Source organism: Nelumbo lutea, chromosome 1, assembly GCF_056320005.1.
Source record: "Nelumbo lutea isolate HS-2025 chromosome 1, American lotus-T2T, whole genome shotgun sequence".
In the NCBI taxonomy this organism is placed as follows: domain Eukaryota; kingdom Viridiplantae; phylum Streptophyta; class Magnoliopsida; order Proteales; family Nelumbonaceae; genus Nelumbo; species Nelumbo lutea.
This window is the reverse complement of record NC_142684.1, coordinates 172,694,474-172,706,734: the sequence shown is the minus strand read 5'-3', so window position 1 is coordinate 172,706,734 and position 12,261 is coordinate 172,694,474. Positions and strand designations below refer to the sequence as shown.

Sequence of the window (12,261 nt, the reverse complement as noted above, 5' to 3'; positions counted from 1 at the left end):
TGGACACAAAATGAATATAAAATTTTAAGAAAAAACTCTTGATAATCAGTATACTTGAATGCAAATTATTAAAGACTTTATGGTTGACAATGTTTTTTGTATATTCTCCTAGTTTATTGTCATTTTTTTTCGATCAAAATCTTTAATTCATTTTTTTTATGTTACATGGAAGATTGCTACATATAATTGTCAATGAGTAAAAATAGGTCACGACAAGTAAAATATTAAACAATTCATGGTTGACAATGTTTTGTGTATATTCTTCTGGTTTATTGTCATTTTTTAAATAAAAATCTTTAATTCATTTTTTATGTAACATGGGAGATTGCTACATATAATTGTCAATGAGTAAAATTAGGCCGCGACAAGTAAATTCCAATATAATTTAAAGTTTATCCTTAACTATTATCTATTGTCATTGCAAAACAAATCTTCACTGGAAATTATCTTCGTCTAAGAATAAATGGCCAATTTGAATATGTTGGTGTCATCACTATTATTGAAATGAAACCATTTTTACCCACATTATTTTCTGTAATTATTTCAGTTTCTAGTATTCTTCTTGCTAACTGAGTAACAATCAACCTTGTTCCATCGCATAACCCATAACTTTGATTTATATTTTGAAGGAGAATGATTGGAACTCCAACTCTTAACTTGAGTTCATGATTTATAATTTTAAAAAAAACTTTAATGTATTTAAAATATATCGGTTCTAATTGATTCATAAATAGGACTTATTGTATCTGCACTTAAATATGTAGTTATATTACCTCATAATGTAGATAAGGTTTAAGAATTCAATTTATTCACCTTGTCATTGGTAGGTACTAAAATTACTTTTCCAGTCAAATAATTGTGGTCTATATATTTACATTCCAAATCAAGATATACTGCTAACAAAATATTCTTAATAGGATTATTCCCTAGATGTATAAAAAAAATTCTAGTAATCTTATCCAACTTGGTTTGTGCTGATCATCCAAAGACACTGTAAACAATTTACCATCTCCAAAATTTAATATCCACTTACAAAATTTATTTAAGGAATTTGTAGTTGTTTCATTTAGGTGTCTAACTTGAAGCCTCATATTTATTGTAAAATGGTAAACAACACATTGATGCCACAATTTGATTTATTAATTGCAGATTAGACAATTACTTTTCGTGTTCTCTTATTCACAATTGGTAAAATTTGTATGAAATCTCCTCCAAAAAGAGAGTTTCCCCCCAAAATATCGATACTGGTTTAGAGGGGCTGGTTTAAGGCCAATCTACCCTCTTAACCACTCATCGACCCAAAACATCCCTTGTATGGGCGTATTGGAAAGGCTATGATATGATACTATTGGCTGATATGGGCTGATCCATGACAATATTTTTATCATTGCCTTTACACGCATAAGATCTTTAAAAGTTCTATTTTATAGCCTGAAATGTATTTATATGAGTCATTGGAGCTTCATCTCAAATTAAAACTTATTAAAAATTTACCAAATTGGCTATTAATGAGATTTGAAAAAAAATTCAGCGATCTAACCTCAATAACAAAGAATTTTCTACAAATTACAATAATATTACTTTTTAGTGTAATTATCACTTATAAATTTTAGGAAATTGTCATATTAATAATTATTAAATGAGAATAGTAATTTATTTTTTAGTAATTAAACTTTGAGCAAGTATTTTTTAGTATGTAAATTCACCTATTTACAAATTTTAATAATATTATTAATGATTAAAAACCAGTATTGTTAATAATATATTATCAATCATTAACATTCACAAAATGAAATTTAAAAAAGCATTAATTTTATTAATTTTTAGCAATTGTCAATAATATTATTTACTAAAATCAATAATTTCAGAAAATAAGTTTAAGTAATTAAATTTTCCACTATACAATTTTTATATTAATACTATGGATTATAGAATTAATAATGTATTAATAATTATTAACTGATAATAATAAATAAATTTTAAAAAACTAGTTATTAGTAATGAAAATTTTTTATTTACAAATTTGAATATTAATAATAATTATTAGAAGATCAGTAATGTTAAATTTGTATTTTAAAACATTAAAATCAATTTATTTAATTATCAGTAAAACATTAAAATCGTGCTATGTTGGAAAAGGAAACGATTTAAGTAAATAACTTAACAAAATTATTAGTTTTTAGGAAGTAATTTTTATTAATTAAATGTTCCTATTTACAAATTTATATTAATTACCATTATAATCACTGATATAAATAATTAATAATAATGACATCAGTAATTTTAATATTAATGATAGTCAATATGAAATTTGTAAATTTTAAAATATATTAATACTTATGAACTGATAATAATAATAATAATAATAATAATAATAATAATAATAATAATAATAATAATAATAATAATAATAATTAGCATTACTTATATATTTATCAATTAATTAGTATGAATTAATATAATTATTAGGGTAAATTACAAAGACCTCCTTATACTTTGTTTTGCGACAAAGATCCTCCTGTACTATGGCCATGAGAGAAAGACCCCCTTGACTGTTAAGTCAGATGATGAAATGGATTAAATTACTAAAATGCCCCACTAAACTTTTTTTTTGTTTTCCTTTTTTTCCCTTTTCTCTTAAAACCTAATTAACCTGCCTAAGTTGGGCCCAATGCCAACCTTGCCTGAATCAGCGCCCAACCTAGAAAACCTAGTTCCAATATTACAGTTCAACCTCTTATCAGCAGCCCCAAAAGCAGAAGTAGGAAAGAGGTGCTGATCTTTGCTACTGGCAGCCTCCTCCTTGACATAAGTGGGAATTGGGATTTGGCCTGACTCAATTGCATCTAGACCTGCTCATGGGCCGGGCTCGGGTCGGGCTTTAACTCTTTATTAACAGAAAAATGTTAGGCCTGAGCCCGAGCCCGGCCCGACCCACGGGCCTACAAGTTGGGCCCGAGCCCGACCCTGATTAAAAGCCCGAAGCCCGAGCCCGAGCCCGAAGCCTAACCTAATAAAAGAAATTCAAAATTTTTCCTATTCAAATAGACATTATCTATTTTAATTCTGATGTTTTTTTCCCCTATTTAAATGAACACTGTGCCTACAAGTGAATCAACAACCTTCTCAAATCAAAAAATTTATTCAAATGGACATCACATAGGGTTTTTACTTAGGTTTAACTTAGGTCGGGCCGGGTTTACTTAGGTCTAACTTAGGTCGGGCCAAGTTTACTTAGATTTAACTACAGGTTGGGCCAGGTTGGGCTCGGGCCAGACTATTTTGGCAAAGCCTGAGCCGGGCTTGAATTTTATGCGGGCCGGACTTTTTGGCCCGAGGTTAAGCCCATCCGAGGGTCGGGCTGGCCCGTCGGGCCACCCGGCCCATGAATAGGTCTAATTGCATCTACATCCTTGACCAAAACCCCGTATTGTTTCTTCAGTTCAGGTACAATCTTATTTGGAACCATGGAAGCAATCTTCTCCAATCGGTCTTTTGAGTCGCCAGCGGCCCAATGCATCGCAATTGCAGTCTAGAACGCCTTTTCCTCCTCTCTGCTCCATCCTCCGACACTAGCCATGTTCGTTCGTCTAGTATTGTTCCAATCAAGAGCAGTCTATACCAAACAACGGCGATGATAGATTAATTACAAGAATCTAGTTTCTTTTGCTAGCATGGTTATTTGGCTATGCTGGGACTCAGGGAGGGAAGAATGAAGCAAGGTGTGGAGGATAGCTAGATAGGGAAATGGATATCACATTCACAAATCAGAGATGGGTTAGTATCATAATGAACTTAGATCATGGTTGCTATTGTTGTAACTCTATATAATCATCAGATGAACTATAATTTTAGAGCAGTTAGTATAGGGTTGGCATTGGATCCAACTTAAGTTGCTTCCGGTGTTGATGTTCACCCAGAAGTTTTGTTTTGGTGTGCCCAGTCCGATTTTTCTCCATCTGCAAGGAACGGAAAACAGAGAAAATCTTAAAGAAGAAAGGGGAAGGGGAAGAAGAGAGATAGGGGGAGAGAGAGGAAGAAAGGGAGGACTTCAACGGAAGTCTGTTGCCGCTGCTGTTTGTGTATCGTGAGGTCAGGGAAGATGAACAGTGTTTTTCTTTCAATTATCCAAATAATTATTACAAGGGTAATATGGGAATTAAATAAATATTATGACGACTGACTTTAACGGAAGGCTAACAGAAAAGGGTCTTTGCCGCAAAACAAAATGCAGGGGGGTCTTTGTCACAGACCTCATACTATAGGGGGTCTTTGTAATTTACCCTAAATATTAAGTAATTATATCCGAATTAATAATTATCATTATTAAAGTCATCATTAATTAATAAACAGCCTAAATTAATAAGTATCATTATTATCATAGCTATTAATTATCAGTAATTAATTATGAGCAATTAATTAGCAACAAAGAAATAAAACGGGTTAGGTTTTAAACCGAACCGATTTAAATAGTTGTTAGTAAAACATTATAAACTGGGTATGTTGGCAATTTACTTGATTTAAATACATTGAACCGGTTAAAACAAACCGGTTTGATAATTATTAAAAGTTATGAAATAACAATCCGGGTCAATGTAACCCGCTCCATATTTCATCGCCTTCTTAACCCGACGGCAAGCCATCATTCACTCGATAGAGCGACAAAAACTGCAGATCCAGAGGCCTTCGAATGGCCAAAGAAGGGTGCTTTATCACCCGTTTCAACAAACAAATGTATTACATACTCGAAAAAATAGAAGAAAATAAGAATGAATGAAGAAACAAATAAAAAATTGAAAACACAAATCGGTTGTGATAACAGTCTCCGGTGTATGCAGTTCAGTGGCGTTTAATGTATCACAGTATAAAAATTGTTTTTATTTAACATTTAATAAAACCCACTTTAAATTAATTAGATAGCTGAATACACAGTTGAACCATCGTCTTCCCAAGCGTTGTTATGAGCCTCCCGGACACTGGCGGCAGGGCAAAACTGATCTCCGGTGGTCGACGATCTATTCTAAACACAAACAAACTTCTATGTGAACAGAAATGAACATCTAATGGAATAGACTGAACACGAAACTTCTGCAATCATGTAAAATTAAACTAACCCGAAACTATTCTAAAAAAATACAGCACGTAAATACACTAACCCGATTGAATCAGTTTCTCTAAAATTGCAGCAATACTCTGAAATCATAGTTTCACCGTCAATCGCATGTGATGTAGAAGATGTGTGTTTCTCTGTTGCAAATTTTCAATTAGGATGCAATGAGTAGTGGTGAGTTTGCTGAAAGGTTTCTTGTACTAGTGTTTGAAAACAAATGTGCAGAGATGTAGTTTGGATGCAGCCTGAATGGTATGGTACGTACCTGTCATACTAACCCAATAACATCTCCTCAAATTTAGTTACATGAGCTACTAACTGAATGAAGACTCTCATTACTGCAAGTTTGTATTGCCACGTCTTTGAATGGGGAGGCTTACTCCTAAAGACCATAATAGATTTGAGAACGCCAATGGTGGGAACTGAAGTCTGAAGGCTTTCCTTTATATATATATTAGATTCCTTCCACATCCACCAGGAATTATGCGCCTCTCCCAATTTTGCCTCTTCTTCGACTTTCGAACTCACTCTCAGGGAAGAGTGATTCATTGCTCTTGTATTCTCTCTCTATTTTTTCCCTCTCCGACTTCTTCGTCATCGACAACAATTGGAACTCAGAAGCAACTCTCAGAGAAAGGTGATTCGAAGATTCATAGAGGGTATGCAACTCTCTCCATCGCTCGCTAATATTGCTCTCGTATTCTCTCTTAGTCTCATTCTCAAAATATAGCAGAGAGCCATAAAGCTCTCAGAGCACAAGAGCGAACATGTGATTTCAGCATCGTTTGCCAGCTCTGGTGAAGTTACAATACAATACCATTTGTTCTCACTCCAACATCCATTCTGTTTGTTGTTGAAACTCTTCAATTCCTTTTAGAAATTGATGGCATTTGGTGGTTATTGGATTCGTTCTCTAATATGGGTCCCTATAATATGTAAGACACCTGCTTAAGTCATGTAGATCATGGGGAGGAATTGTTGCTGGGTTTAAATCTTATTGCAGCGATGGTGATGGAACAGGGGAAGAGAGAGAGAGAGAGGTGGAGGGGCTTTGCATTGCCTCATGTCTCTTTTGGAGAGGAGGGACTACTAGAGATCTAGCATCGCTACCTGTCTCTTTCGATTAGCCGCTATGTGTCAAGAGGAAGGGGAGAATGAATAGTAATTTTTTTGAGGAAGAGATTAAGTGCAAAAAAGACATTTCATCATTTCCGTTGCAATTTAACGGTAATGACAATTATCAGAAACAGTAGAGTGGTTTAAGACAATAATTAGTACAGTTATCAATTAATTAAACAGTAAAAATAAGTAATTTAAGAAATTTACCCTTATTTATTTAAAGTATTTCTATAAATTTTAAAAGTGCTTTTAGAAAAATTTTGTCCAACACCACAAGTGTCCTACGTTTATGGTAGATCCCGGTCTAAGGTATCAAATAATGGTATTGGTAGGTGGTTGGAACGTGCATTATTGGCAGGAGATCCCAACTCGACAAAAGCATTTACATTGCCCACACGATGATGCAAAACATCTTTATAAATTGTGGTGTAGTTTCAATCACTCAACCCTGGGGCCAATAGATTAGAGCACTCCATATTTTATTGAGCCACAGAACTCCCTAAATCATATCTCAATTCGTTAAAACCCTTGTATTCATGATTGAAGCTTTTGCAGGCCTAGAGCTTGATGAAAACGTCCATTCGTCCATATGGTCAAACTCCCTGTGATCAATTCTACTTATTTATAGATCAGGTGCGTAAATGGAATTAGATGATGTAAGGGTGAATTTGGTTCACGGGAATAAAGGTCTAGAATTGAAACCAATTCTGATTTCAACTGTTTTGTAGGGTGGAACTGGAATCTCATTTCCATTATGGTGAAACCACATTCCCCTATATGAAAGAATGGTCATTTCCTTTCCTTCCCATAGGAATGAAAATCCATTTTATCCAATTCTGATTTCAGTCTGAATCAAACAGATGAAGAGAATAAATCATACCAATTCCAAACTGTGAACCAAACAGATCCTAAGAGAGTCGGAAAATGGTCCCAATTATCAAACAAAGAAGCCTCCCACTTCGAACAAAAGTTGGGCTTCACAAAGAAGCCAAGAAGTAAGGCTTGAAAAAGAGAAATGAGGTTAGAAACATAAATGGGCCAGGTGCGGTCTTAGTCCATGCCAAAAATCAATTATAGCTCACGCCCGGCATTAACTCTTTGACATGGCGCTGCGGATAAGAAGTCGCATGGTTGCAGTATACAAACAAGAGTTCGTGGCAGGCATGCAGGAGCTCCACTGCTCCAGTATCCCAAACATAGCACAAGTCCAACCAAACCAACGCGTGACAAACCGATTGTCGCATTGGTTCAGCCCGGATCACGAAACCCAAGATGTTGTTGGGCTGTTAACCCGTCCTTGAATTGAAATGGTCTTAAGTTTGGTCAGAGCCTTTGTTTGTTCTTTTCTTGGTGGTCCGGTTCAGAGTCCAAGATTGTGATCTTGAAGGGATCGAGATCGAGATGGGTTCTGATGAGTTTTGTAGAGATAAAGCATCCCACGGTCAGTCATCAATCTCTGAATTCCGTCGAGGCCCGGACATGGATCCAAAATTAGCCTTGTCATCCCTCCACGTGGCTACAATAGACCGGAGTATCTAGAGACAATGTGCCGAATGATGATTCTTTTATATTTTATATATCTTTACAGGCTACAGAGGTAACTTAATGGGTCAAAACCAGAGAAAATTTTGGACGCAGATGGGTGGGCAGGCTTAGCTGCCAAGCAAATGTAGCAAGGAACAATACCACCACCCAACTACTTGACATAAGGCCATTGGTCAACCTAGCAGACTGTGTTGTCAAATTTAGCCAAAGGACTTCATGTAGATGCTTTGTTTTTTTGTTTGTAAGGGAAACTTCGAGTAGGCAGTTATGGGCTTTGCACTTCCCCATATACTGTTTGGATGACATCTGAATGGAATGATTCATGATGGTGCACGATTTAGTCGCTCTTAGCTAGGTGTTAGTACGTCGATTTGCTTATATGGTCAGTCTAACTGCAAAAAAGCACGATAAGAGGACTTAGGGTTATTTATTCAATGTGGGCACTTTGATTCTTAAATTAGTGAAGAGTGATTGCGAGCTTGAAAGTTTAGTGAGTATGAGAGCTAGAGAGCTAATATCACACATATCTTGTAAAGTTTGAGATGAGGCCCTTATATAGGTGAGCTGCCATAGGGCCCACGAAACACATTCGAGATCCTCGGCCCACATTACCCAAAGTCTATTTCACACCCGAAAATGGACTTCGTATGAACTGATAAGTCTTATTGAATCCATCCCATCCAGGTAGGATAAGGATAAGGTTTGCGGACATGCGGCGTGATCCTAGAAAAGTAGGAGACAATTGGTTAGCTTTTAGAAGTGGGCTACATGGCACCTTAGCAAGTCGGGTCACCACAAGTAGCTCGGACCTTGGTCATGGCCGAAGTGCCCGAGATACTCGAGCTTACCTAACTTGCTAAGGTGGCCAAAAATGCTGAATTGTCATTCAAAGATTAGGTTATTTCACATGTCCACATATTAACAAATTGGGCCAAATTATCTTTCATCAATTCCATTTTAGGCATCTCATATTTAAATGGGCTATAAAACATCTGAAATCAGTTGATAAAGCATAGATCACTTCATCAATTTTCAAGTGAACCCTGAAATGGCCTGTTTTCATATTTTATTAACAAATCACACTTGAGTCCAAATAGGCTATAAAGAAAAGGAAAGACATACGTGAGATGTCAACGGTTATGGTACCAATTTTAATCACTTGTTTGGAAAATTTCCATCTATTTGCTCTATAATCGGTCATCATATTTTGGGGGAATTCTCAATGAAATCCATCTCATAATTAGGGGGTGCAATATGTGATATTTAGTTAGGTTGGATGGAATTTGCTAAATTTTTAAGGTCTCGAATCCAGTGTAGGTGAAATTCTATAAATTGTGCAACCCAACTTATAATTCTATTTTTTTTTTCTGGTATTTGGTGCATGGTTTTTAAAAATCATATCAGATTGGACGGTCGGAACAGAAAATCAGGAACCAGGCGATTGATTCCGTTTTACCTTAATTGTTATTTCATTAAAAACTGTTGATTTGATCAGCAAATCGCTGACCTAGCCAGTCAAACCATTCAAACCGTTTGAACTATCCATCGATTTTAACCGCTTTTTATTTTTTATTTATTTTTTATCAAAACAGGCTATCCATTCTACAAATGGTCTGACTATTCAACCTAAAAACCAGACACCTGACCGATTCATTGTCTGATTCAGTTTTAAAAGCCTTGATTTGGTGTCATATACCATTAATGACCCCTTTTCCCCCTAAACCGGTAATTGTAAGAATTGACTCCACATCAATACTAAAATATTAAAGTGTAATTCAATTATAATTTTAATAGTCTTATTGAAATCAATCATCAAACACAAATATAATCATGTTTGGAGTTTAATAAAGTAGTTTTGGGCCTTTCTTTTGCTTCAATATATTTTTGAAGATTCAATGTCAGCTGGCCCAATTGAATGGTACAATGTAGAAGATTTCTTCCTAGCCCAACACGTTTTTACATGGTTTTGTTATTTTGTATGTGTATGATGTCAGAGCCTAACAGGGACTACTGTCGGGCTTACTGGTTAATTGGTTATCACTTATCAGAAGCAAAATATGTTTGGAGAACCAGCGTTTTTCAAATTTGAAAGTTGAGTGGAAAAACCCCAAAAAAAAAAAAACATTTTCTACGCCTAGTCATTTCATTTGAATAAACATCCATATGAACACACAATTTGACTTTTTTAGCTTCAAATCATATTTTCTACTTCTGGTGTCAATTTTTTGCTGCAATACAATCCAAACCATTAATTAAATTGTTGTTACCTGGGCTACAAAATCCTATCTGGGTTTCTATAATGTGTTTCCAAACCGACCCGAAACAACATGGTAGCAAGCTTGACCCGGTCAGCAAATGAATCGGCAGATGCCTGGAGGGATTGCGGGATGGGCATGTGCAGAACATGTGAATGGTCGGGTTTCCTTTTTTATATACTGTTACTCTGTTAGTCCACCGGCCCAACCCATTAAATAACAGAAATTAGATATCGTCCCGAGAAAGGAAAAAAATAAAAATCAGGACTGATCGTACGGTGAGAGTACAGCGAACGAAAGCATCCACCTAGGTCCAGGTGGTTGAAGGCTTGAAGTTATTGAGGCGATAACTACGTTGGAACAGTTCAACCCTCCCTCTCAACTTGCGATTTTTTTTTTTTTTTTTTGGGGGGGGGGGTGGGGTGGGGATGCAGCCCTGGTCAATTGTGGGGCCCGTACGGCTGACGAAGACAACTCCCTTACCTGATGGAACCATTAAAAGATGGTGATCGGACGGTGCAAGTATGGCTATGGCCCCACACTCTCCATCAACACTAACATCATTCGAGTCCCAAAATCCGTACGTCCCTTTGACGCTAACTTCATTGCATTAATTGTTTTGATTATTACAAAAATTTATCATCATCTCTCCTTCCATTTGTTTGGTTTCATGACTTCATCGGACACTGTTCTTGTTGTTTGTTTTGATGCTTGATCTCGAAGCCCGATCAAAGCGTTGAGCTGTTCCCTTCGAGGCAGCATGGAATCGGATGGACCCGATTCATGTGGCCAGATCTAGCCCACGGATCACCTGGTGATTTGGATCCCGTGATTCGTGGGTCCACACGCACGCGTGAACCCGCCAATCGTCTTCCACCACGTTGTTCATCCAAACGTTAACGGTCAAATAAGGTTAACGTGGGTTCGTCGGTTCAACCGGATGAGATACTGGGTCAACGGTGGAAGTTGTTCGGAAATCGAGAGGCCGACCACCTGGGTCGAAGAACAAACCCAAACCACCAATCGTTATTACCAGAGACAGCGACTGTTCCATGTTTGGAGGGACTCTTATTGGAGGTTACCGTTTCATCTTCCTCTGCAAAATCGTCTCCGTTTATTCTTTCTTTTGCAGGAGGTCACGGGTAGGTGTTTGGACGAACTGTTGCAAGGTCACTCGTTGCTGCGAGCACCGCAGTTCTAGTTGCAGCATCTTTTATTAACCCTACTTAGATGAAGAAAGCAAGGACGTTAAAATTGGTAACACGGTGGGCAAAAGCGATTCTTGCATGAGTAACATGTCCATGTCATAGTGTTACAGCTCCGAGCCCATTGAATTGCCAAATCCCCACTGAAGTCTTGCCGTGGCCTCCCACCTCACGTATTCCATACTGAAATTTGATGTACATCATAGAAGAGAAAAATCTGAGATGCGCATCTCCCGATTTCCTCAATTTTGGTTTGAATTTATGATTGACTGCAGTTATTTCTATTCTAACTCTCCCTCAGAAACTATTCCCTCTTAGTTGTTGGTTTGATCGTGTCAGTGTTGCAACCACCTTCCATTCCTCTTTTTCTCTGCTGTTTTTCTTTCTGGTATTTACAGTTTTCATGACTATTTCTTGTGGGTTTCTAATTGTTCTCTGTCTTTTCTCTTTGCCGTTGGATTAGCCCCCTTGCAAGATTTTCAGGATCTTCTTTGCTTAAAACCCAGCCTCAGGACACTGATTTGAAAGCTGAAAGATGAGTCAAGAGTATGATATAGTGTAACTGCATCAAGTCAACTAAGCATGTAATTAACACAGCCTACGGCTTAAACAGATCATATACATGGTTGATGTCTGTTTTGCAGAAAGAAGTGCTTTATCTCCTTTTTCTTTTGAATTTTTTTTTCATTAAAGAAATCATGATAAAAATCTAGAGAGTGGGAGAGATTTTCCTTGTGGGTTTTCATGACAGTGAATGATGAAAATTTTCCATCAAATGAAGAAAGAATAATGATGAAAACTTCCTTTGTTGCCGGAGCAATCCTTGTCGCTGCCAATGGAGGGAGGGTTCAGTGAAAGGACGAAAACTTTTGGAAAAAAATCTTGCAATATGAGGTGCGGGGGACTTTTAATGCATCCATAGGTCATGTTGTGGCCGGTTCGTGCCCAAGTGAACCGTCGAACCCACATTAACGTGCATTTAACCGTTAACGTTTGGATGAACGACGTGGTCGAAATCGATTGGCGG

At 36.7% G+C, this 12,261-nt stretch overlaps 2 long non-coding RNA genes across 3 annotated transcripts; one reads left to right on the top strand and one right to left on the bottom strand.

The window, feature by feature from the left end:
- Positions 1-4,674: 4,674 nt before the first annotated feature.
- Positions 4,675-6,014, bottom strand: LOC148879236 (uncharacterized). Of its 2 annotated transcripts, none has more exons than XR_016104150.1 (3): positions 5,376-6,014; positions 5,157-5,247; positions 4,675-5,020 (listed from the first exon to the last, which is right to left on the bottom strand). It is a non-coding gene; the product is annotated as an uncharacterized LOC148879236 (long non-coding RNA). The 2 variants fall into 2 exon arrangements; XR_016104151.1 differs by having other exon boundaries at positions 4,675-5,015; positions 5,376-6,009.
- Positions 6,015-10,480: 4,466 nt separating this feature from the next.
- LOC148879235 (uncharacterized) lies at positions 10,481-11,881 on the top strand. Its single transcript, XR_016105522.1, has 2 exons — positions 10,481-10,609; positions 10,753-11,881. It is a non-coding gene; the product is annotated as an uncharacterized LOC148879235 (long non-coding RNA).
- The last annotated feature ends 380 nt before the right edge of the window (positions 11,882-12,261 follow it).